Source organism: Aulostomus chinensis, chromosome 1, assembly GCF_037954235.1.
Source record: "Aulostomus chinensis isolate RoL2024-O1b breed Wild chromosome 1, RoL_Achi_v1.0, whole genome shotgun sequence".
Lineage (NCBI taxonomy): Eukaryota > Metazoa > Chordata > Actinopteri > Syngnathiformes > Aulostomidae > Aulostomus > Aulostomus chinensis.
In genome coordinates, this window is record NC_141320.1 from 860,985 (window position 1) to 886,565 (window position 25,581).

At 44.1% G+C, this 25,581-nt stretch overlaps 2 non-coding genes across 2 annotated transcripts; both read left to right on the forward strand.

Annotated features, from left to right (window-relative positions):
- The first annotated feature begins 13,346 nt into the window (after positions 1-13,346).
- On the forward strand, positions 13,347-13,418 carry trnaa-cgc (transfer RNA alanine (anticodon CGC)). The gene has a single exon. It is a non-coding gene; the product is annotated as a tRNA-Ala (tRNA).
- Positions 13,419-16,378: 2,960 nt separating this feature from the next.
- On the forward strand, positions 16,379-16,450 carry trnae-uuc (transfer RNA glutamic acid (anticodon UUC)). The gene has a single exon. It is a non-coding gene; the product is annotated as a tRNA-Glu (tRNA).
- The last annotated feature ends 9,131 nt before the right edge of the window (positions 16,451-25,581 follow it).

Here is a 25,581-nt window from a genome sequence, read left to right on the forward strand (position 1 = left end):
ATCAAAGCTGTCTGTCCAAAGAAGTGAGAGCTTCCCAGGTTGTGATGTTCTGGTCTACAGACTCTGTCTTGTATGGAGCTTCAGTCTTTAATGAAAAGACTCCTCCATTAATAACATCACTGTGCCTCTGCAGTGAATCAGTCACTCCATCCATTTTCTGTACCACTGATTTGTTAAAGGTTATGGGGGGGTGACATTTGGTGAGAGCAGGGTTCACCCTGAACAGGTCACCAGTCCTCAGGTCCACTGAACAGGTCCCCCATGTGGGATGATGGTGTTGAAGGCAGAGGAGAAGTCCAGGAAGAGAAGGTGGACATAGGAGTTCCTGCTCTCCAGATGGGTGAGGGCTCTGTGGACCACTGGTGAAATGGTGTCATCAGTGGAGCGGTGTTGCCTGTAGGCGTACTGGTGGGGGTCCACAGAGACGTCGATGGAGGCCTCTATGTGGGCCTTGACCAGCCTCTCCAAGTACTTCATGACTACTGGGGTGAGTGCAATGGGTCGGTAGTCATTTAGGCCTGTCACTGTGGAGCACTTGGGGACAGGGACAATAGTGGCAGTCTTTAGGCAGGTGGGGACAGGTGACAGCGCCAGTGAGGTGTTGAAGGACCGCGAGACTGTTGATGTTTTTAAAAGGAGGCTCAAGACTCCCCTTTTTAGCTTAGCTTTTAACTGACTTAGTCTCTCTTATCCTTTCATTTTATCACGATATCTTATTGTTACTTTAGTCTTTTAATTATTTTATTCTACTTTTTTATTAGTTCTTAAAACTTTTAGATTTTATATATATTTTATGTCATTCTGATACTTTAATATCATTGTAATTTCTGTTCTTTCCTACTCTACCTTCTTTGAGTCTTTTAGTTTTTAGCTCCAGTGTGTCCTGGTGGGGGCCCTCCACACTGGGAGGTGTGTCTGGTCCGCCCACAGGGGCGTCGTCCTTGGGATCGTCCAGGCCCGGAGAGCTGGGGGGCTCTGCATTATATGTGGAGTGTACCCGGTCTGTCCGGGTCGGGGGGTCTGGGTGGCGGCGCTCCCTGTGGTTGTGGGCTGTGGCACCTCCTGGTGAGGATGGCCCCCATAGGTGGTCTTTCCTCACTAGGATTTTCAGTGCCCTGCCATGTTCCTACTTACAGTCAGTGTGTGGTTGTGTGTATGCGTGTGTGTGTGTGGGGGGTAGTGTGTGCATGTATGTGGTCATGTGGGTTGGGAAGGCCGGGTTCTTAACATGTATTTATTGTATTGTTTTATATTTTATTTAACGTTGCCTGTTTTCTCTCAGTTCTGTGAAGCACTTTGTGTTGCAGTCTCTGGATGAAAAGTGCTGTACAAATATAAATAAACTAAACTAAAGCAGACGGACGACTCGAGAATGAGAGAGGAAAGAGTAAACAAAGCAGACTCTTTTGAGGTCTTCTCCTTGGTCCCTTCATTTTTTGAGAAGACACTGGACTCAACTGCTGTCCATGATTCTGGATTGTGTTGATTGCGTTGTGAACGAGGATTTGGCCAGGTTTTGTAGGCGGGATCACTGGTGTGCAAACACACCTGACGCTGTGGAGAAAAGATGGCGAGCCACCCACAGGAGAGAGAGAGTCGGAGTGGAAAATGGCGCTGCAAACCTCACCCACCCAGGTGACACTGACCCTGACGGTGGGATTGTGGTAGGACAGAACTGACAGGTTTCACAGAGACACCTTGAATTTCTTTTGGACTGATAACGGACTGAACGAAAAGACTGGTGATGAACGGGAGAGACTCTGATTATTGATTTGTGAGATTGAGTTGTAAATTGAAATACTTTGGCCCTGAGTTTTATTTTTATGACTTTGTTTTGTTCACGTTTCCTGATTGTGTGCCAAATCGGTGTTCCATGAGTGGGTTGTTGAAAGGGAGTTCAAGCTTGGATAGAGCCGGTGAAACAACCCAACAGGAAGAGGGAACGTAGAACTAAAACTCATAAATAGGCTGAACCAAGATCAAATGAGAACCTAGACTGAGGAAACTCAAATAGACACCGTGAAGTAAACAAACAATCATAGAAATCCAGCCACCAAATTTAACCTCAACTCAAATAAGTCGGGTTAACTTCAAATAAGACTCAAAAGAGGTCAATAACCTGATTCTCCTGAGGTCTGGTTTCTGTCTGTTGGTTGGAGGGAGACTCCTTTATTGAATGTGTGTGGATGTAAAGGGTTTGGAACCAATAGTTTTTGTTTTTCTGACATTTTCTGTCTATAAAGAAGTCGGCAGTTTTATTCACTGACTAGTCTGTGGTCTGTTATTCTTGCATTAGAATCAACCACTCACATGAGCCTAAAATCTCTGGTCCTCCACCTGAAGTGAGACACATGGGAACTTTGACCCTCATCAACCATGCAGGGAGGAGTTCTCAGAGTCTGATTGTGCTGATGAATCATCAGAACTCTCCATCACGCCGTGACGAGGACATCTCAGTGTCAAATCTGTCATTTCCTGCTGCCAGTAGGTGGCGCTGTGGTCACTGCTGACCTGTAGATGTGTTCAGACTGGGATGTTGATCAAACCTGGAAGTTTCAAACAGATCTGACAGGTGGAGAGGATTCAGAAGAGTTGAAGCTTCATTTTAGTTGGAGCCTGAAAATGAGGTGAGACTGAGGGCTCACAGGAGTTGCAGGTAGGTGCTGCCCCCTAGTGACCCAGTGGAGAACAACATGTAATGACATGAACGTTCTCCATTTTTCCAGTTCTTGACTTCATTCATCCTCAAACTTCTTCAAGCTGGAAGAGAGTGAGATCATTTAAAGTAGAGAGTAAATAATCAGCATCTCATCACTCATTTGTTCTCTGGTGGTGACCTCACGACTCAGCAGTGTGACATCACACATTTCGCTGATGTCATCCTCAAGTGTGTCACTCAGTTCATGCAGCCTTCATTGTTTTATTTTATTATTTCCTTTCACTTTGATCTTCACAAAGACAAAGTGCGTCTGATGGAGGCATCGCTGACAGAGTGGAATGTTTCCATGTTGCCATGACAACGTGAGGCCCCTCACCTCCTCTGTTCCTTCTGCCGGTTGGCGTCAGAAGAGCAAGATGGCTGCTTCTCCATCAGGGTGGATGAGCAGCTCCTCCCATCTCAGGCAGACACTCCCTGGCTGCATGTCAGCAGCTCCTCAAAGCTCCTTCTGGTTTCTTTGCTCTCCTGATGCTGCGCTGGTGGATTTGTCCACCTCTCATTCTCCAGGGTTCTCAGCCTCATGTTCTCTCCCTCCTGTTCCAGCTCCTCCAAGTTTCCAGTGGAAGTTTGGCTTTTGTTTGCTACTTTGTCTTTTCTCCTCTGTTGGTGCTTTGAGTTCCTTTGTTGTTCTTTGTCTTTTCATCATTCAAGCCTCCTTTTGTTGAACGCTCCTCTCCCCCGTCTGTATTTGGGTCCTGTTCTCCTCCACTTTGGCCAAGAAGGCGGCCCAACAAGAGTCACCAGTGATGTCACAGCTCCTGGATGCCCCGCCCCTTCATCTGGTGCAGGTTGTGTGATGTCACTGAATCCCACTCAGACCAGACCAGTCAGAGATCAGTGTGTTTGTGTCAGTGATGTCATCGCTGCTGACGTCACAGCCCTCCATCCACACACGCCAGACTGAGGTGGAGGAGGTGATGTTGGGGTTTTCAAGGTCTTCGTCATGAGTGGGAGGGGCTGAGCTGGTGAATGATCAGCTGACCTGGTCTGGGCTCAGTTCAGATGTTGAGCCACTGCTGACTGCCGTTTACCTGAGGAAGACCCAACGTTCCCCTCAAGAAATGGAGGGCAGTTTTTAGTGCAGCGTTCATTCTGGTTGGAGTTTTCCTTTCCTTTGCCCTGCACCTCTCTGGTGGGGAGGTGCTCCCTGTTGACCAGGACTCAGTGGAGAAGACTGGACCAGGACCTTCACTGGTTCAAGGAGCACCGAGGCAAAGGGAGGCCCAGACCAGCAGCCAGGGTGACCAGTTTGAAAAGCTGCTCCTCTTCCATGCTGACTTGTTGGTGTCTCCTCTTTTATTCCTGAGTGATTTTAATCTCAGCTCTCTGAACCTGAATGGAGCAGAACCAGGAAATCATTGCAGGAAATCATGGAGGAGAAATGAATGAATGAGACTTCCAGTCAAACTGAGACAAACGTCCAGGTTTGGTCATCAAAGATATCTGACATTCATCAGTAGACTGACAAAGATGCTCATTATTATTGCAGCAGATTAAACTAGAGAATAAAGAGGGTCTCACTTTGGAAAAAAATATTGCAGTATATTTTTGTTTTATCAGAGAGGCTTTAATGTCTGTCTTTGATGTCTAAACTCTGACTCTGATGTCATTGGTGGTGACTGAATTCTACCCCCTGACAGACTGAAGGCTCATATTGGTGATGCAGGTAGGTGCTGCCCCCTAGTGACCCAATGGAGAACGACATGTAATGACATGAAGATTCTACATTTTTCCACTTGTGAGATAAAAATACCTCACAGCAAGAAGGTTCAGGGTTCCAGTCCCGGCTGGAGCACAGGATCTTTCTGTGTGAGTCTGCATGTTCTCCTGTTCCTGTGTGGGTTCTCTCTGGTACTCCAGCTTCCTCCCACAGTCCAAAGACATCAAGAGGGGACGAGGCTGATTGATACTCTAAATTGACTGTAGGTGTGACTGTGAGAGTGAATGGTTGTCTGTCTCTATGTGTTGGTCCTGTGATGGACTGGTGACCTGTCCAGGGTGAACCCCGCCTCTCACCTGTAGACTCTGCGATAGGCTCCACCCCCATGACCCTTAACAGGAATAAGTGGAAGACAATGGATGGATGGATATTGGAAACGACTGCAATACAGTCTATAAATATTCTAGTTCCATACATGGGAACCTGGTTCTTCTGCTCTTTAACATCCTCCAATAGGAATGGACCGTCTATGACAAAGTATCAATAAATCTATCAAGGAGGAAGAAGAATTCTGATCAAAGAACTGAAGTCAATCTGGAGATCAGTTGATCTCTGGAAGGAGGAGGAGGAGGCATCCTGTGCTTTTATCTCTCTGTTCATGTTTCCTGCTGAGTGTGTGTGTGTGTGTGTGTGTGTGTGTGTGTGTGTGTGTGTCCCAGCTGCAGCAGTCAGTTCAGGTTCCTTCAGTGTGACTGAGGGAGGTTTCTGTCCGATGGTTTCTCCCAGTGTGAACACAGCCTGACTGCTGATGCTGTGCCGACTCTGACAGTGGTTCAGTTTTTCTCAGTGGCTTTGTTGCTGCTCTCAGATCAGAATGAAAGTTCTCTCAACTCTGAGTTCAGCCTCCACAACATCGAGTCACTTGTTTCTCCTTCCTTTGATCAAATAGCGAACGCTTTAGGACGAGGAGGGAGGAAACCACGGCGTTTCACTGCTTTACATTTAGAATCTCACGCCAAGCCGGAGAAGCAGGTCCTGAATCAGTCAGGTGGTCACTGCCGGCTGAAGAGGCTTCGGACGTCACCACATACGTCATCAAAACGCGCTTCACAGAACGAGACGAAGACGCGGGAGGTTTTCAAACAACAAGGAAAGAAGGAGAAGTCCGTGAACCCCCGGCCTCGGTCTTTGTCTCCTGAAGGCTGAGTGGCGCCGGTAGAACCTCAACATGTGCGCCGCGCAGCTGCTGCGGGTGTCGGTCCAGGAGCGGATCCTCGCCGCCGCTGAAGACTTCCTGCTGCAGCTGGGAGAAGGAGACTCAGCGGCTGGAGTCCCGGTGCTGAGAGCGCTGCTCACCGAGCGGCTGGCGGCGGCCGCGGAGCAGATCGTGGCTCTGCTGGAGGAAACCGTGGCGGAGTACGAGCGGGAGAACCGCCGGCAGAGGTTGCTGCTCGATGCCGTGCTGAAGCCCCGAGTCAGGCTGGACAGAGCAGGTGAGTCCCCCAGGGACCTGCTGCATTGTTCCCAACATAAAGGGAGGTTTTAGTAGCTCAGGAAACAAAGTCTAGGAATTCTAGCTGGAGCTTCATCAGACCAAGTGGTCCAGACCAACTGGAAAAACCCCTGAGACAAAGTCAAAGAGCAGGCAGCACAATGTTGGTGGGACTCAGTCAGCACACACACACACACACACACACACACACACACACACACACACACACACACACGTGTCAGCAGTCTCTCTGTCTCCAGCAAGTCACATGATATCCAAATGAGTCCCGTCAGAATGAACCAATGTTACAGTCGATTTAGGGGACAAAATCCAAAGGCAAACCTCCTGCAGACACCAGTGAAGCTCTGTTGTTTCATTTCAATGCAGTTTCAGTCCAGATCAGTGAGTCCAGAGCTGCTAGCTTGACAGCTAAACATGAGCATCACAACACTCAGCAGGACCATAGCTTTTCTTTAATCTCTTCTTTTTAATCCTCCCTTTTCTTTCTCACCTGTCTTCATTCTTTTTGACAGTTTTTCCACACTATCATCACGTTCAAGTCAAGTCAATTTTATTTGTTTGAACCAAATCACAACAAAGTTCTCTCATGACTCTTTACTAGTAGAGCAGGTCCAGCACCAAACTCCTTCAATGAACCTCCACCCAACAATTCTCCACCAGCAGCACATCCTGCAACAGTGGTGATGAAAACCTTCCTTTTAACAGGCAGGAACGTCGAGCAGATCCAGGATCAGTGGGGACGGCCTTCTGCTTTGACTGGTTGGGGGGAAAGAGAGCAGGAGAGCAGGGCAGAGACAAAGACAGAGAATGGAGGAAGACAGATATGCAGAAGGAAAGAGAGGGACAGAGATAAAGAGAGAGAGAAAGGAAGAGACTGATGGACAGACGGGGACGTGAGCAGGTGGAGCTACGGGTGGCAGCTTGAGCCTCTTCAGGTCTGCAGCCTCCTCAGCAGCACCAGGATCTGGGATGAGGGGAGAAGAGGAGTTAGTAATGTGTGTGATTTATGTATGACACATATAGGAGGACAGAGAGGAGGAGAGAGAAGCCCAGTGCCCAGTTCTGTGTTGAGGGAATGCGTTGCTCTACAGCTCACCTCCAAGCTGCTAGGGGGTGTGGCTGTGTCTTTCTATGGTTTCGGGGGCTCTTGTCAGATTCCAAAACAAAACTATTTCCAACAGAAAGTCCAGTGCTTCTCTTTGAACGACTTTGTTTTCATGAATCAAACTTAAAACCTTGAACATGAAAAACACGACTTGTGGCCATTTTCTTCCGGAGACGCACATTTTGTCGTGGAGGTTCTTCCACCTCTAAATGCATTCGGCGACTCCTCTGAACGGACCAATCACAGTCCTTGATGTTCACGTCACGACGTGTCGACACAATGAATAGTCAGGACAATTTGGAGGTGGCTCCCATTCTACTTTTAGAACTCTAGGAACCACCAGTAACCCTCCATCCTGGGAGCGAAGGGTTCTAGCTGGATAATAGGGGACTAGGACTGCTTCACTCAGCCTTGCCGTGTCGTGTGTGTGTGTCAGGCTGGCCCAGGATGCTGTGCATGTTGCTTCTTTTTTGACATTAAGATGTAGGCTGACACGGATATTATAAAGGCCTACTTTAAAAAAAGAAAGATTTTTCTTGGCGACCTTGGGTTGGACTGGCCGTTCAAGAATTGTCCATTTGTCCCATTATAGACACTAACATTCCAACGAGTGAATGTGATTATGAATGGACAAAGGCATTCAGCAGAGGGGACCTATGACCTTTGACCTGGGTGACACAACGTTGATCCAAGCATCTGAAGCCAGCGTTTCTGTTCCCAGTTTGCTGACTGGTCGTCAGTAGCAGGACGTCTCTTTTCATTGAGTTGATTTCTGTTTCTGTCTGTTGCTCCGCTGTTTCAGAGTCAAATGAAGAGATTTCTGATGTTGCTGTTTGTGTCCTGCAGATGTGGAGCAGCTGCTGGTGATTAAAGAAGAGGTTCCCCCTGAGCTGCAGGACCCAGAGCCCCCCCCACATTAAAGAGGAGTGGGAGGAGCTCTGGACCAGTGAGGAGGGAGCGCAGCTTCAAGGGCAGGAGGAGGCTGATATCACCACGTTCCCCTTCACTCTGGTCCCTGTGAAGAGTGAAGGGGACGAAGAGAAACCTCAGTTCCCACAGCTTCATCAGAGTCTAACTGAGGAGAACTTGAAAGAAGAGTCTCTGAGCAGGAGCCCAATTCATCCTCTGAAAACAGAAGCTGATGGAGAAGAGAGTGGAGGACCAGAACCAGAACCAGCCAGCAAGGTAGATCCAGATACACTTGTACAACCTAAGACTGAAGACCAGATGTCAGACTCTTCTGAAGCTGAGACTGAAGTCAGTGAGGATGATTGGGTCAGACCTGATGACACGGCCACCTCTGAGCACAAGGAACCCTTTGGCTCAAGGAGGAATTTGCTTCAGAAACTGAGCCCAGGACAGGAAGTGAGTCATTGCAGCTCAAAAGAGCAAAAACTAAAAACTGGAAGAGAATCAGAAATCATCAGGAACGTGACCTTTGGTCCTTCTGAATCTGAGACAGAAGTCAGTGAGGATGAGCGTCCATTTAGGTGCTCAACATGCAGTAAAGGTTTTCGTTACAGAAGTAGTTTGGATACTCACATGAGAACACACTCTGGTGTGAAACCATTCCCATGCTCAGTGTGTGGCAAAAGATTCTCAGAAAAGCGACATCTTAAAACGCACATGAGAACACATACTGGAGAAAAACCATTCCCCTGCTCAGTTTGCGGCAAAAGATTTTCTGTAAAGGGATGTCTGAATAGACACATGAGAACACATACTGGAGTGAAACCATTCCCATGCCCAGTTTGTGGTAAAAGATTCTCAACGGGGAATCTGAAATCACACATGAGAACACACACTTTGGAGAAACCATTCCCCTGCTCAGTTTGTGGCAGAACGTTTTCAGAAAAGGGATGTCTGAAAAGACACATGAGAACACACACTGGAGAGAAACCTTTTCCATGCTTACTTTGTATCAAAAAATTTTCAGAAAAGGGATGTCTGAAAAGACACGAGAACGCACACTGGGGAGAAACCATTCCCCTGCTCTGTTTGTGGCATAAAATTTTCAGATAAGGGATGTGTGAAAAGACACATGAGAACACATACTGGGGAGAAACCATTCCCTTGCTCAGTTTGTGGCACAAGATTCTCAGTGAAGGCACATCTAGAATCACACATGAGAGCACACACTGGGGAGAAACCATTCCCCTGCTCAGTGTGTAGTAAAAGATTCTCAGAAAAGGGACATCTGAAAAGACACATGAGAATGCACACTGGGGAGAAACCATTCCCCTGCTCAGTTTGTTGCAAAAGATTTTCAGAAAGGGGATGTCTGAAAAGACACATGAAAGTGCACACTGAGGAGAAACCATTCCCTTGCTCAGTATGTCATAAAAGATTCCCAGAAAAGGGACATCTGAAAAGACATATGAAAATGCACACTGGGGAGAAACCATTCCCCTGCACTGTGTGTGGCAAAAGATTCTCAGAAAAGGGATGTCTGAAAAGACACACGAGAATGCACACTGAGGAGAACCCTTCCCCTGCTCAGTTTGTGGTAAAAAATTCTCAGAATAGGGACATCTGAAAAGTCACATGAGAACCCACACTGGGGAGAAACCATTTCTCACGACTTGGCTCTGAAGCAATGGCAAAACAGTGGGAGATGTGGGTAGGAAGCCAAATAATGTTTTTTTTAACCAAGAAAACAACAACAAAACAAAATAGAACAAAAAGAGCCATGGGATTTGACAGGCAATGGAGTCAATGTTATGGTTGCATGAGTGTAAGGGAGCTGTAAGGAAGAGATGTTGGCTGCTGAAAATGAAAGTGACAATGGATGAGGAGGAAGAGCGGCTCCTGGCCGGCAAGGCGGGTTCTTTATGAAGAGAGCAACTAACCAACTAGGAGGAATGAACAGCTCCCCACTCTCCAGCTCCCTGCTGCAACACAAGAAACATCATGAAAGACATCAGCCAAGGGACCATCACACCCCCCTACAAGAACAGGGTCCTGAAGGGAATCCCGCTACCAAAATACCATGAATGTAATTTTTCTTGAATCCCAAAATGATAATTCACTAAACCTCTAAAAACCATATACGTCCCCCATTGGACTGCTCAGATAAGGTCAAACTATCAGGAGGGGAACCAGTGGCCTGCTCCGGTGGTCCAGCATCTCTTGTTGCAATTTAAGAGGCTAGGAAAAGACAAGAGGAGAACCAGAGAGAGGAAAACCGGTCACAATCAAATACCACACTGAGGAACTCTAGACAACACGTACACCACCACTTTGTTGGTCCCCTTCACATAGCGAATATCCAGTATGACTGCAGGAACAGAGACCACCTGACTGGTCTCTGGTTGGGACACTGCAACGAATGAAGGAAGGTGAGTGGATTATGGTCAGTGGAGACAACGTGTCTACATGGAGAACAATGATGAGAACACACAGCTGAGAGACATCAGTCTTGCTGAGTTAGTTAACAAAGCTCCTCAGGTCAGGAAAACTTGAGACGACGCAACAGAGAAACTTCCTTTGTCCATCCTGTGTTGTGTGACTGAAGCTGAGGAGAAACTGAAACTAATCATGGTGGTGGAGGCCAGACATGAAGGTTGTGGGTGTAAAGAGTTTTTGAAAGCAGAAGGGAAAACACATCAGGAAAGAGACAGGATGAAGCTGAAATCATGGAGCCACCATTGGACAGGAGGGTGTGAGGGCTGATCTGATTTCTCTTAGGTCACCATCAAAGATCCACTTGGCACCAAGTACTGATCTTTATATTGATGTATTGATCCCTGATCAAACACTGAATTGTCTTTGAGATGTGTGAAAATAAATGAGTGGGCGGAGTCTCTGATATCAGTGATGTCATCCAGCTGATGGAGAAATATGTGACATCAGCTGGAGCCTCCGGTGAAGTACCTTTAGTAGTAGTACACATGCAGTATACGCTCAGTACCGGCTCCTACACAGACACAGCGAGCGCTGCTTTAACAAATACATGGTTCCTATGGGAGGGATTGGTTGGATTTCCGGTGTATCAGGACCAGGACTGAAGTTGGTCCCTGACCGTCCTGGAGGGGCGGCTGTAACACAGGATGAGTTTTCACAGTGAAGGTCTTCTTCTTCTACAGCTGAATTAAAGTGTAAACAGCCGTCTACACACCTTTAACTGTCCTTATAAACTTGTCTTTTAATAAACTTTCTGTTCTCTTTTAAAGTTGTCAGTGCTTTTGTTGACATGCAGAGGCTCTACTTGATCACCACCCTGGTGTTTGACTATTTGGAGTGGATGTTCTTGTTATGATTTGTCTGTTTATCTGCTGCCCCCACGACCTGCGGTGGGAGCTAATTAGCAGTATGCACCAAAACCTAGTTAGACATGGATGCTCTCAAACCAAATCCCTGCCATCGTTCGAAATAATAAAAACACAAGAACACATCTGAGGTTCCTTTTTAGCTGGAATGTTCCTTTCAGAGCTTTAAGACTGAGGAGAAGGATTTTAAACTCTGTTCTGGATTGGTGATGTGGTCTCTCCTCCTAGTTCCTGTCCATGCACTTCTTCCTCCACTTCAAGACTGCAGCTGCTTTCTGGAGCAGCTGCAGTCTTGAAGTGGAGGTTCACTTTTCTGGACCTTTGGCCTTCCCAGCTCACCAGGGTGCTCCCAGCAACTGGAGACAGTTCTGGACCCATTGGGTCTGGTCCTGCTGACGCTATCTGCAATGCTCGTGCTAGCGCGAGTGGATAGGCCTGCCATTTAAATACCATCTTACTCACTCCACAGCAAATTCCAGGCGACTGAAATAAAACTCCAGAATATCAATTTAAAGTGTTTGTTGATAGAATCATTCTGGGGAGGAAACTTTTAGTACATCGCGGTTCTTTTTGAGGGACAAACCTCAGATTTCAGGTGTAATTTTACCTCTCCTCTAGTCGGTAGAAGTGGGCTCACGTTACAGCTTCAGAGGACTGTCATGCTACTGACTGAATGTATTCCTCAGCCATTGATGAGTCGGCCGATATTTATCTATAATATATATTTATATATCCAGTGACTTCTACCAGTGCTGTCTCTGTGCTGGGCTCTAAAACCAGACTGAAACCCTCAAATCAACTCTTGTTATGGAGGAAGTCACTCAGCTGATTAGCAGCTGCTTTCTCCAGGATTTTAGAGAGGAGGGGAGGTCAGCTATCAGTCCATAGTTGGCTAGAACCTCAGGGTATCCACAGCTTCCCTGACCAGGACTTGAACCCTAGGCTGTGGCAGTGAGAGCACCAACTCTAGCCACTAGACCATCAGGGACCACACTGACCAGAGTTTGTCCTTGCAGGAGTCAGTGACTTAATAGAGTCTAACAAAGGGTTGAACCTGAATGAGACAGTTTCCCTTCAACGTGGGGCCATGGCAGAGTGAACCAAGAACACTACAATGGGGGTGAGAGTGGAGCCATGATGGACTCACAGTTCATCACCTCCACCATCATGTGGACCACCTGATCACCTCTCCCTCAACCTCTAAATAACTCATTCCCTGACCGGGAATCGAACCCGGGCCGCGGCGGTTAGAGCGCCGAATCCTAACCACTAGACCATCAGGGACCACACTGAGCTCTCCAACAACAGAGACTATAAACAATGACTCAAGAACACAGGACTCTGTGGTCTCAGCTTGAGATGCAGAGGGTCCACCAAGACCACCAGACACCTCAGCCCCCTAAAGACAGTCCACCCCCAGGATCCTGTCCCCCTCTGCTCCAACTCAGCCCTCCATTCATAACGTGACTTTGTCTCAGTCTCTTCACAATGCCAGTCACTGAAACACTGACAATGTGATGGGGCTTCCTGTCTTTACTGCATTTTTTTCAAGGCTCACAACTGCTACTTCCTACAGTCGTCTCTACTGTGTACTTGTACTACCAGTTGTTATGAGCAACTGTGGATTTCTAAATATTCCAGTCCTCAGTTTGCAACTGTATAGTGATGATGGGTCAGTTTAGAGCTGTCAATCAATGTTAATAATTGATCTTAACATCTGAAGATTATTTTAGGAACACAAATACTTTTACTTCATTCTGAGGATGAGCAGACGTTCAATATAATTCTCATTTCCTGGTCAAAGACTCCTGCTAGTCAGAGAGGATCTGGGCTGGATTGGAAAGCTTCAGAGAGGAAAACCTTCACTCTGGACTGGACTGAGAACGGAGCAGCCTCAGCTTCCTGGAGCCTTACTTGCCTCTGTGGTCTAAGGCTGTGTGGGCTGACATCACAGTGAAACTACTGAGATCACAGAGCCTTTGAGATCACAGGCTGACTTCCTTTTTATCCCTAAAATGAAGGAGAAAAATGTTGTGTCTGTGTTTGTGTTGCTGCATCAGTTAAACAGTGACTCTGACAGAGGGGATGTAGCTCAGTGGTAGAGGGCATGCTTCGCATGTATGAGGCCCCGGGTTCAATCCCTGGCATCTCCAGCTGGTCCTTTGGAGCCTTCATCTTACCAGCTAAATTGATCCATAAATGTGACAACAGTTGATAACAAACTACCAGAAGAGAAACCAGTCTGTTGCATATCAAAGTATTTGTAGCTGGGTCAGTGTGACTGTGAGCCTTCATAGCCAGCATGAAGGAGCTGGTTTTATCTTTGCTGGGGAAATCCCACACACAGCTGCTCTCAGTTCCACATGTGTGTGTCCTCACTCCTCCGTCCTCCTGCTGCCCTCAGAATACAGACACAATTCAACCTGGCAAGTTTGGAGCATAGAAGTGCTCCTGAAGAGATGTGTGTCAGCCCACAGCTGGCTGTTCTTACCTGGAACCTCAAGATGAAACTGCTTCCACAGATTGGAAATGAATCTGATGTTGACTTTTGGACAAATCACCTGTTCATCAGTTCATCATCACTTCCATCCATTTTCTACTGCTTATCTTGTTATAGAAAGGAGTCTATCTGCTGTGTGACTGAGGCAGTTACTGTGAGCTGCTGCATGTCTCAGTGTGTGTGTGTGGGGGGGGGGCTGTGTGTGACTGGTCGGCTGCCAAGGATTATTGATGAGATCAATCATGATCAGCTCAGAGATCACGGCCCAGAAGAAGGAGACTTTTTGATTTTTGGGGGTTCAGTTTCTAAGTCAGACACATCATCACAATTTGAAGTTTTCCTCCAGTAAAAAACAAAACAACACAAAACCAAACAAAAACATGATTTGACTTTTGATGTCTACATTTTTTGGAAATTGTGAGTCCAACAAGCAGGAGGCCGTTTGAGCTTGGAAACTGTGAAGCATCACCAGTAACTGCTGGTTAATTTACAGGTGTTTCCTCCAAAAAGTTTAAAATGAATGAATAAACCTTTAATACTACAGTTAGAAAGTAGTATTTTGCTATCATCTAATTTGATAGGTGGCGCTGTCACCAAAAAACAAAAGTCCAACAAATGCATTTTATCATCCAATTCAGTAGGTGGTGCTGTGGGGTCCTGGAACTGCAGCTCTCAGGTGCTGCAGAATCTCCTCTTGCAAAGCCTCACAGTTCAGAGTCGTTCCAGAATCTAGGAGCAGAAACCAAAGTCTCCTACGACGAGGATGGGATTGGAACCCACGCCTGCAGAGCTCAATGGATCAGCAGTCCATCACCTTAACCACTCGGCCACCTCGTCTCCTGACCGCCATGATGTGCTGCTTTCTCTTAGCCTTTGAAACAGCTGAACTCTTTGGAGCCCATTTGTCAGAAATGGACCCAGCAGGAGCCACTGAACACAACTCTGACATCATCAGGCTTCTTCCCAGCAGCTTGGTGCTCCAGAAGGAAGAATCCAGACCATCGCTACATCATCAGAGTGAACACCAGCTGATGTTGACCAGTTTAACAAGCCTTTGACTGCTAAATGACACCCAAGCTCAGATTCTCTTGTCCTGGTAGAACAAGTCAATGTTGAAGAAGATGAGAGGACCAGACTTTTTCATCCAATGCTGGAACAGCGTTAGACCGAAGGTCTGAAGGTCCCTGGTCTGGTCCAGGTTTCAACAGGGGACCAGCATCAGCCAGCATTTAAATGTGGACAACAGTGGAGGTGAAGCCCACATCAAGGAAACCAGCCTCCTATCACTGTCCTGTGCTGAGTTTCTTTAAAAAAAGTGAGACAACCTCAAGAGTTTCTGTTTCCTGTGTTGGATTTTGGCTCAGAGAATCAGAGCCAATCAGAAGCTTGTTGGTCTTGGATGCTGGTCATCAGGGGCAATGAGGGGCTCAGTGTCTTGCTCAAGGACACTTCAACATGGTCACCAGCTGAAGTGAGAACTGAACCAGCAACTCTGCTAGACGGCCACTCTTCCTCCAGGCCGTGCCCCCCGAACCTGAATCATCATGATGTCATTATTTGTTGCTTTAATTCACCAAATGTGTGACGTGGTGAGTTTGTCAGGAGTTTAAAGACCAAAGTTGTGAACACACAGAGAAGTAAACCTGTCAAAGCTGCTTCACTTGATGAGAGAAACTGAGGAACTGATAGAAGAGCAACAAAGAAAATGGAGTCAGAAGGTCGTCTTCTTCACCGCTCAGTCACAACACTGACACACACACACACACACACACACACACACACACACACACACACACACACACACACACACACACACACAAATAGTTTGTCTTTGAGAGAGGACAAAAAATGTTTGACTGTGCTGACATGAACTTTCATTGTCTAATTTCAGTCTCCTACAAAAGTGTGTGAATGTGGTCGTTGTGGCCGAGTGGTGAAGGCGATGGACTAGAAATCCATTGGGGTCTCCCTGCTCAGGTTGGAGTCCTGCCAACAACGTTAAACTGTTTAAAATTTAAATTTGACGCATTTTTCCTCTACACTGTCCTTCATCACAGCATTTAACATCAGGACTGCTCCCAGATCAGCTCCATGACCTCATCTTTGCACCAGAGTACCGCCCAAGTTCATCAAAAACGGCCAAGCATAAATATATAATATGTATATAATGTGAACACACCTTTACAGGTGCGTTAACGTGCTTAATAATAGAGAATGAGTGAAGGGTGCGTTCAGAGTGGAGTGCAGTACCACAGTCAGGCCAGCAGGTGGGGCTTTCGTTGGTGCTGTCTACCTAATTGCGGTGTCTGTGCTCTGCCAGCAGAGGTCGTGCTTCCCCACCAATCTTCTCGGGTGTCTGAGTGGTGCCGCCATGTTCAGGTCGTAGCAGGAGGACGTAGGTTGGTACTTGGCAGTTCGGACGTAGCGAAAGTCACGTTATGAATGGAGGGCTGAGTTGGAGCAGAGGGGGCAGGATCCTGGGGGTGGACTGTCTTTAGGGGGCTGAGGTGTCTGGTGGTCTTGGTGGACCTTCTGCATCTCAAGCTGAGACCACAGAGTCCTGTGTTCTTGAGTCATTGTCTATAGTCTCTGTTGTTGGAGAGCTCAGTGTGGTCCCTGATGGTCTAGTGGCTAGGATTCGGCGCTTTCACCGCCGCGGCCCGGGTTCGATTCCTGGTCAGGGAATGAGTTATTTAGAGGTTGAGGGAGAGGTGATCAGGTGGTCCACATGATGGTGGAGGTGATGAACTGTGAGTCCATCATGGCTCCACTCTCACCCCCATTGTAGTGTTCTTGGTTCACTCTGCCATGGCCCCATGTTGAAGGGTGACTGTCTCATTCAGGTCCAACCCTTTGTTAGACTCTATTAAGTCACTGACTCCCAAACTCTGTAATCCTCCTTAGTAGCTTTGGTTATTGATGATCTGCAATGGTTCGTGGGGGTGGAGCCTATCCCTCAGGTGAGGGGCGGGGTTTATCCTGGACAGGTCACCAGTCCATGGCAGGGCCATCACATAGAGACAGATTGATTATAAAAATGTTCATCCCCAGTTTGAAGTTAGAGACAGGATTTAAGTGTGGAAGGTTTTTGTATCTTCAATTTAATTCTGAGTGTTGTAAACTGTTTCTAACAAACTCTACTGTTGAACAGTCAAAATGTTTTCTAACCAAGCTGAATGCTCTCATATACTTTTTAAAGTTGAGTTTCTCTCACATCCTCCTGAGATCAAAGACAGAATTCTAGGTACAAATAAATACACTATCAAAGCCCTGATGACATCATCATCAATTCTGACTTTGATCTGGAGGCTCTTGCTTTCTTGCTTCAAATAAAAAACGTTGTTCCAGGGAAAAGTCTGCACATAAACACACACACACACACACACACACACACACACACACACACACACACACATGCACACACACACACACACACAGCCTGTCTTCAGTATAAAATGGTCTGTCACGTTCTCTCACGTTGGAAGATTTCTCTGACTCCATTGTGAATACAGAGATTCTTCATCTGCCACCTGAGTCTTGATCCACTGATTCCTCTGATCCACCTCTTTCTGCTCCAACAAGGCTGACATGGATCAGGTGGGTCCATGTCATCCAATCAGGAGGTTTCTCCTCTCAGTTAATTTTCTTCATCCCAGTTTAGATTGATTCTTCTCAGCCTGATGAGGGAGCATCTGATCAGGTGTTTGGCTGCTTGTTGGTTGTAATTCCATAGATTTTAATCTCAGATGTTATAGAATTAATAAGAACATCTTAAAGACCTTTGTCCAACACTTGAAACTCTCCTGTCTGTCCAGGCCCAACTGGCCTTTGGTAGTGAGGTGGTGGATGCATGTGAATGAAATGAGGCTGGTGTTGCTGTGAGGAGCCACTAGAGGGAGACACCTGTCGTTCCTCCCAGCTGACAACGAGGCTTCACAGCTGCATTGGAAGCTGTCCTTTATTGGTCCCAACTGTCTTGAGCTCAGGGGCCAAACTCACCAACAACACTTCCTCCTGGTCATGTGGTCTGTTTGTCAGGAGATTCAATCCAAAGTTGTTGACACACAAGAGAAGAAAACACGTCAAAGTTTGTTCATTTTTATGAATCAAACTGAAAATGAACAGAAGAGTGACAGTGAAAATGGATTCAAAAATAATGAATAATCATGAATAATGAATAAATGCTCAGAATTTACTGGCATTTGACTGCATTTAGTGGTTAATCAGTAGATGAAAGAGGAACATATATATTCTATACATGTGATGTACGTACGTGGCTGTGGACAAAAGCGTCTGCTCAATGAAATTGTAGGATTGTAGACTTCTATAAATGTAGAATATAATTGTAGAAATGCTCTCTCTCACCATCCCCAACGTCTGTGCCAGGGTCTCTGGCCAGTGGTCAATGGCTCATATCACCTGCCCAGGATGGATCCAGCTTGCTTGTCTTTGTAATTCTGCACTTATTAGAGACCTGGAAACAAAGGAATGCTGAAAAAGAGAAAATAGGACCTCACACAAATGGGCTTGTGACAGAAATTAAGATCATTTTGTGGATATCCATCCTCTTCAAATGTGTGTGTGAATGTGGTTGTTGTGGCTGAGTGGTGAAGGCGATGGACTAGAAATCCATTGGGGTGTCCCTGCTCAGGTTGGAGTCCTGCCAGCAACGTTAAACTGTTGATGTTCTATGTCAGGGTGAACGTCCTACCTGTGCCTGATTCAGTGTGGTGGCTCACACCTGAATTTATCCTAACAAGCTAACTTCTTAACGCCAATCTACACAGTTTGAATCATCAAAACCTCAAACTGCAGTAAGAATTTTCAATTCTCTCATCCACAACAATCCTCATCAATAAAATCTGGAAGAAGGAACCGCAGAAAGTCTGCAGGAGAACGTAGACGAGTGCTGCCACCGACCCGTCATGGGGAGGACCGGTAACGTGGTGACCCCACTTCCCAAAAGAAGCCGACCGTCCAGCGCACCCTCATCACCCAATAAGGACCTCGGGGAGATCCTGGACTCAGTTGACAGGAAACTAACAAGTTTCGATGCTGGACTCTCTCGTGGAAATCCTCCACAAAGAGCCTCCATGAGTCTCTGGAACTCAGCCAGCAAAAGGTGGCTTCACTGGCCACTAAAAATCAAGCCCTTCAAGCCTCCAGCCTCCCATCACTGTTTCCTCCCTCTCAAATATGTATCCTGAAATATGGATTTGAGTCTTTAGATGCTGTAACGTCCAAAGATCATATTCTTATTGACCCTCCCCCTTCTTTGTTCCACCATGGAAAGAGGAGAACTCTATTCTAGTTTAGTGGATGAACATAGAGGGACTACACCTGGATCTCTGTGTTTAACAAACAATTGAGTTAAACATCAGGAGTCGTGAGTTTGCTCAAAACTATTGACTTGGAGTGAGTTCAATGAGTTTATAGCCAACAATTCTCCATCAGCAGCACATCCTGCAACAGTGGTGATAAAAACCTTCCTTTTAACAGGCAGGAACCTCGAGCAGATCCAGGATCAGTGGGGAAGAGGTTACAAACAAAGGTACCTCAAAACCTCAAAACAGTGATGTCGGAAGAATTGCTCATGATCTCAAAATGATGCGACAGTAATGGAGAAAGAGTTGCTAATGAACTCAAAATAATGCTACAATGATGTTGTAAAAATTGCTAATGAACTCAAAATGATGCTAACAGTAATGTAGTGAAAGTTTCGAATAACCTCAAAGTAATGCTGACAGTGATGTAGTAAGAGTTGCTACGAACCTCAAAATAATGCGACAGTGATGTTGGAAACATTGCCAATGATCTCAAAATGATGCGACAGTGATGTAGTAAGAATTACTAATGAACTCAAAATGATGCTAACAGTAATGTAGTGATAGTTGCTAATAAACTCAGTGATTCTTTCAGTAATGAAGTGAAAGTTTCGAACAACCTCAAAGTGATGCTGACAGTCATGTAGTAAGAGTTGCTACTAACCACAAAATAATGATACAGTGATGTCGGAAGAAGTGCTAATGAACTCAAAATGATGCGAACAGTAATGTAGTGAAAGTTTCGAATAACCTCAAAGTAATGCTGACAGTGATGTAGTAACAGTTGCTACGAACCTCCAAAAAATGCGACAGTCATTTAGTAAGAGTTGCTAATGAATTCAATTTAATGCTACAGTGATGTTGTGAGAATTGCTCAACAACTCAAAATTATGCTAACAGTAATGTAGTGATAGTTGCTAATAAACTCAAAGTGATGCTGACAGTAATGTAGTAAGAGTTGCTACGAACCTTAAAATAATGCAACAGTAATGTAGTAAGAGTTGCTACGAACCTCAAAATATTGCGACAGTGATGTCGGAAGAATTGCTAATGATCTCAAAATGATGCGACAGTGATGTAGTAAGAATTGCTAATGAACTCAAAATGATGCTAACAGTAATGGAGTGAAACTTTCGAATAACCTCAAAGTGATGTTGACATTCATGTAGTAAGTGTTGCTACGAAACTCAAAATATTGCGACAGTGATGTCGGAAGAATTGCAAATGAACTCAAAATGATGCTAACAGTAATGTAGTGAGAGTTGCTAATAAACTCAGTGATGCTGACAGTAATGTAGTAAGAGTTACTAATAACCTCAAAATAATGCTACAGTGATGTCGTAGGAATTGCTAATGAACTCAAAATAATGCGAAAGTAATGTCGGAAGAATTGCTAATGATCTCAAAATGATGCTACAGTGATGTCATAAGAATTGCTAATGAACTCAAAATGATGCTAAGAGTAATGTAGTGATAGTTGCTAATAAAATCAGTGATGCTGACAGTCATGTAGTGAGAGTTGCTTCGAACGTAAATAATGCGACAGTGATGTTGGAAGAATTGCTAATGATCTCAAAATGTTGCGACAGTGATGGAGTAAGAATTGCGAATAAACTCAAAATGATGCTAACAGTAATGTAGTGATAGTTGCTCATGATCTCAAAGTGATGCTGACAGAAATGTAGTAAGTGTTTCGAACAACCTATAAGTGATGCTGACAGTCATGTAGTAAGAGTTGCTACTTACCACAAAATAATACTACAGTGATGTCGGAAGAATTGCTAAAGATCTCAAAATGATGCGACAGTGATGGAGTGAAAGTTTCGAATAACCTCAAAGTCATGCTGACAGTCATGTACTAAGAGTTGCTACGAATCTAAAAATAATGCGACAGTAATGTAGTAAAAGTTGCTACGAACCTCAAAATATTGCGACAGTGATGTCGGAAGAATTGCTAATGAACTCAAGATGATGCTAACAGTAATGGAGTGAAACTTTCGAATAACCTCAAAGTGATGCTGACAGCCTTTTAGTAAGAGTTGATAATGAACTCAATTTAATGCTACAGTGATGTCGTGAGAATTTCTCAACAACTCAAAATGATGCTAACAGTAATGTAGTGATAGTTGCTAATAAACTCAAAGTGATGCTGACAGTAATGTAGTAAGAGTTGCTACGAACCTCAAAATAATGCAACAGTAATGTAGTAAGAGTTGCTACGAACCTCAAAATATTGCGACAGTGATGTCGGAAGAATTGCTAATGGTCTCAAAATGATGCGACAGTGATGTAGAAAGAATTGCTAATGAACTCAAAATGATGCTAACAGTAATGGAGTGAAACTTTCGAATAACCTCAAAGTGATGCTGACAGTCATGTAGTAAGTGTTGCTACGAACCTCAAAATATTGCGACAGTGATGTCGGAAGAATTGCTAATGAACTCAAAATGATGCTAACAGTAATGTAGTGAGAGTTGCTAATAAACTCAGTGATGCTGACAGTAATGTAGTAAGAGTTACTAATAACCTCAAAATAATGCTACAGTGATGTCGTAGGAATTGCTAATGAACTCAAAATAATGCGAAAGTAATGTCGGAAGAATTGCTAATGAACTCAAAATGATGCTACAGTGATGTCATAAGAATTGCTAATGAACTCAAAATGATGCTAAGAGTAATGTAGTGATAGTTGCTAATAAAATCAGTGATGCTGACAGTCATGTAGTGAGAGTTGCTTCGAACGTAAATAATGCGACAGTGATGTTGGAAGAATTGCTAATGATCTCAAAATGTTGCGACAGTGATGGAGTAAGAATTGCTAATAAACTCAAAATGATGCTAACAGTAATGTAGTGATAGTTGCTCATGATCTCAAAGTGATGCTGACAGAAATGTAGTAAGTGTTTCGAACAACCTCAAAGTGATGCTGACAGTCATGTAGTAAGAGTTGCTACTTACCACAAAATAATACTACAGTGATGTCGGAAGAATTGCTAAAGATCTCAAAATGATGCGACAGTGATGGAGTGAAAGTTTCGAATAACCTCAAAGTCATGCTGACAGTCATGTACTAAGAGTTGCTACGAATCTAAAAATAATGCGACAGTAATGTAGTAAAAGTTGCTACGAACCTCAAAATATTGCGACAGTGATGTCGGAAGAATTGCTAATGAACTCAAGATGATGCTAACAGTAATGGAGTGAAACTTTCGAATAACCTCAAAGTGATGCTGACAGCCTTTTAGTAAGAGTTGCTAATGAACTCAATTTAATGCTACAGTGATGTCGTGAGAATTCCTCAACAACTCAAAATGATGCTAACAGTAATGTAGTGATAGTTGCTAATAAACTCAAAGTGATGCTGACAGTAATGTAGTAAGAGTTGCTACGAACCTCAAAATAATGCAACAGTAATGTAGTAAGAGTTGCTACGAACCTCAAAATATTGCGACAGTGATGTCGGAAGAATTGCTAATGGTCTCAAAATGATGCGACAGTGATGTAGAAAGAATTGCTAATGAACTCATAATGATGCTAACAGTAATGGAGTGAAACTTTCGAATAACCTCAAAGTGATGCTGACAGTCATGTAGTAAGTGTTGCGACGAACCTCAAAATATTGCGACAGTGATGTCGGAAGAATTGCTAATGAACTCAAAATGATGCTAACAGTAATGTAGTGATACTTGCTAATCAACTCAGTGATGCTTACAGTAATGTAGTGAGTGTTTCGAATAACCTCAAAGTGATGCTGACAGTCTTGTAGTAAGAGTTGCTACGAACCTCAAAATATTGCGACAGTGATGTCGGAAGAATTGCTAATGAACTCAAGATGATGCTAACAGTCATGTAGTGATAGTTGCTAAGAAACTCAGTGATGCTTACAGTAATGTAGTAAGAGTTGCTACGAACCTTAAAATAATGCAACAGTAATGTAGTAAGAGTTGCGACGAACCTCAAAATATTGCGACAGTGATGTCGGAAGAATTGCTAATGAACTCAAAATGATGCTAACAGTAATGTAGTGATACTTGCTAATCAACTCAGTGATGCTTACAGTAATGTAGTGAGTGTTTCGAATAACCTCAAAGTGATGCTGACAGTCATGTAGTAAGAGTTGCTACGAACCTCAAAATATTGCGACAGTGATGTCGGAAGAATTGCTAATGAACTCAAGATGATGCTAACAGTAAGTTAGTGATAGTTGCTAAGAAACTCAGTGATGCTTACAGTAATGTAGTAAGAGTTTCGAACAACCTCAAAGTGATGCTGACAGTCATGTACTAAGAGTTGCTACGAACCTCAAAATAATGAGACAGTAATGTAGTTAAAGTTGCTACGAACCTAAAAATAAATACGACAGTGATGTCGGAAGAATTGCTAATGAACTCAAGATGATGCTAACAGTCATGTAGTGATAGTTGCTAAGAAACTCAGTGATGCTTACAGTAATGTAGTAAGAGTTGCTACGAACCTTAAAATAATGCAACAGTAATGTAGTAAGAGTTGCTACGAACCTCAAAATAATGTGACAGTGATGTCAGAAGAATTGCTAATGATCTCAAAATGATGCGACAGTGATTTAGTAAGAATTGCTAATGAACTCAAAATGATGCTAACAGTAATGGAGTGAACGTTTCGAATAACCTCAAAGTGATGCTGACAGTCATGTACTAAGAGTTGCTACGAACCGAAAAATAATGCGACAGTAATGTAGTTAAAGTTGCTACGAACCTAAAAATAAATACGACAGTGATGTCGAAAGAATTGCTAATGAACTCAAGATGATGCGACAGTGATGGAGTGAAAGTTTCGAATAACCTCAAAGTCATGCTGACAGTCATGTACTAAGAGTTGCTACGAATCTAAAAATAATGCGACAGTAATGTAGTAAAAGTTGCTACGAACCTCAAAATATTGCGACAGTGATGTCGGAAGAATTGCTAATGAACTCAAGATGATGCTAACAGTAATGGAGTGAAACTTTCGAATAACCTCAAAGTGATGCTGACAGCCTTTTAGTAAGAGTTGCTAATGAACTCAATTTAATGCTACAGTGATGTCGTGAGAATTTCTCAACAACTCAAAATGATGCTAACAGTAATGTAGTGATAGTTGCTAATAAACTCAAAGTGATGCTGACAGTAATGTAGTAAGAGTTGCTACGAACCTCAAAATAATGCAACAGTAATGTAGTAAGAGTTGCTACGAACCTCAAAATAATGCAACAGTAATGTAGTAAGAGTTGCTACGAACCTCAAAATATTGCGACAGTGATGTCGGAAGAATTGCTAATGAACTCAAAATGATGCTAACAGTAATGTAGTGAGAGTTGCTAATAAACTCAGTGATGCTGACAGTAATGTAGTAAGAGTTACTAATAACCTCAAAATAATGCTACAGTGATGTCGTAGGAATTGCTAATGAACTCAAAATAATGCGAAAGTAATGTCGGAAGAATTGCTAATGATCTCAAAATGATGCTAACAGTAATGGAGTGAAACTTTCGAATAACCTCAAAGTGATGCTGACAGTCATGTAGTAAGTGTTGCTACGAACCTCAAAATATTGCGACAGTGATGTTGGAAGAATTGCTAATGAACTCAAAATGATGCTAACGGTAATGTAGTGAGAGTTGCTAATAAACTCAGTGATGCTGACAGTAATGTAGTAAGAGTTACTAATAACCTCAAAATAATGCTACAGTGATGTCGTACGAATTGCTAATGAACTCAAAATAATGCGAAAGTAATGTCGGAAGAATTGCTAATGATCTCAAAATGATGCTACAGTGATGTCATAAGAATTGCTAATGAACTCAAAATGATGCTAAGAGTAATGTAGTGATAGTTGCTAATAAAATCAGTGATGCTGACAGTCATGTAGTGAGAGTTGCTTCGAACGTAAATAATGCGACAGTGATGTTGGAAGAATTGCTAATGATCTCAAAATGTTGCGACAGTGATGGAGTAAGAATTGCTAATAAACTCAAAATGATGCTAAAAGTAATGTAGTGATAGTTGCTCATGATCTCAAAGTGATGCTGACAGAAATGTAGTAAGTGTTTCGAACAACCTCAAAGTGATGCTGACAGTCATGTAGTAAGAGTTGCTACTTACCACAAAATAATACTACAGTGATGTCGGAAGAATTGCTAAAGATCTCAAAATGATGCGACAGTGATGGAGTGAAAGTTTCGAATAACCTCAAAGTCATGCTGACAGTCATGTACTAAGAGTTGCTACGAATCTAAAAATAATGCGACAGTAATGTAGTAAAAGTTGCTACGAACCTCAAAATATTGCGACAGTGATGTCGGAAGAATTGCTCATGAACTCAAGATGATGCTAACAGTAATGGAGTGAAACTTTCGAATAACCTCAAAGTGATGCTGACAGCCTTTTAGTAAGAGTTGCTAATGAACTCAATTTAATGCTACAGTGATGTCGTGAGAATTTCTCAACAACTCAAAATGATGCTAATAGTAATGTA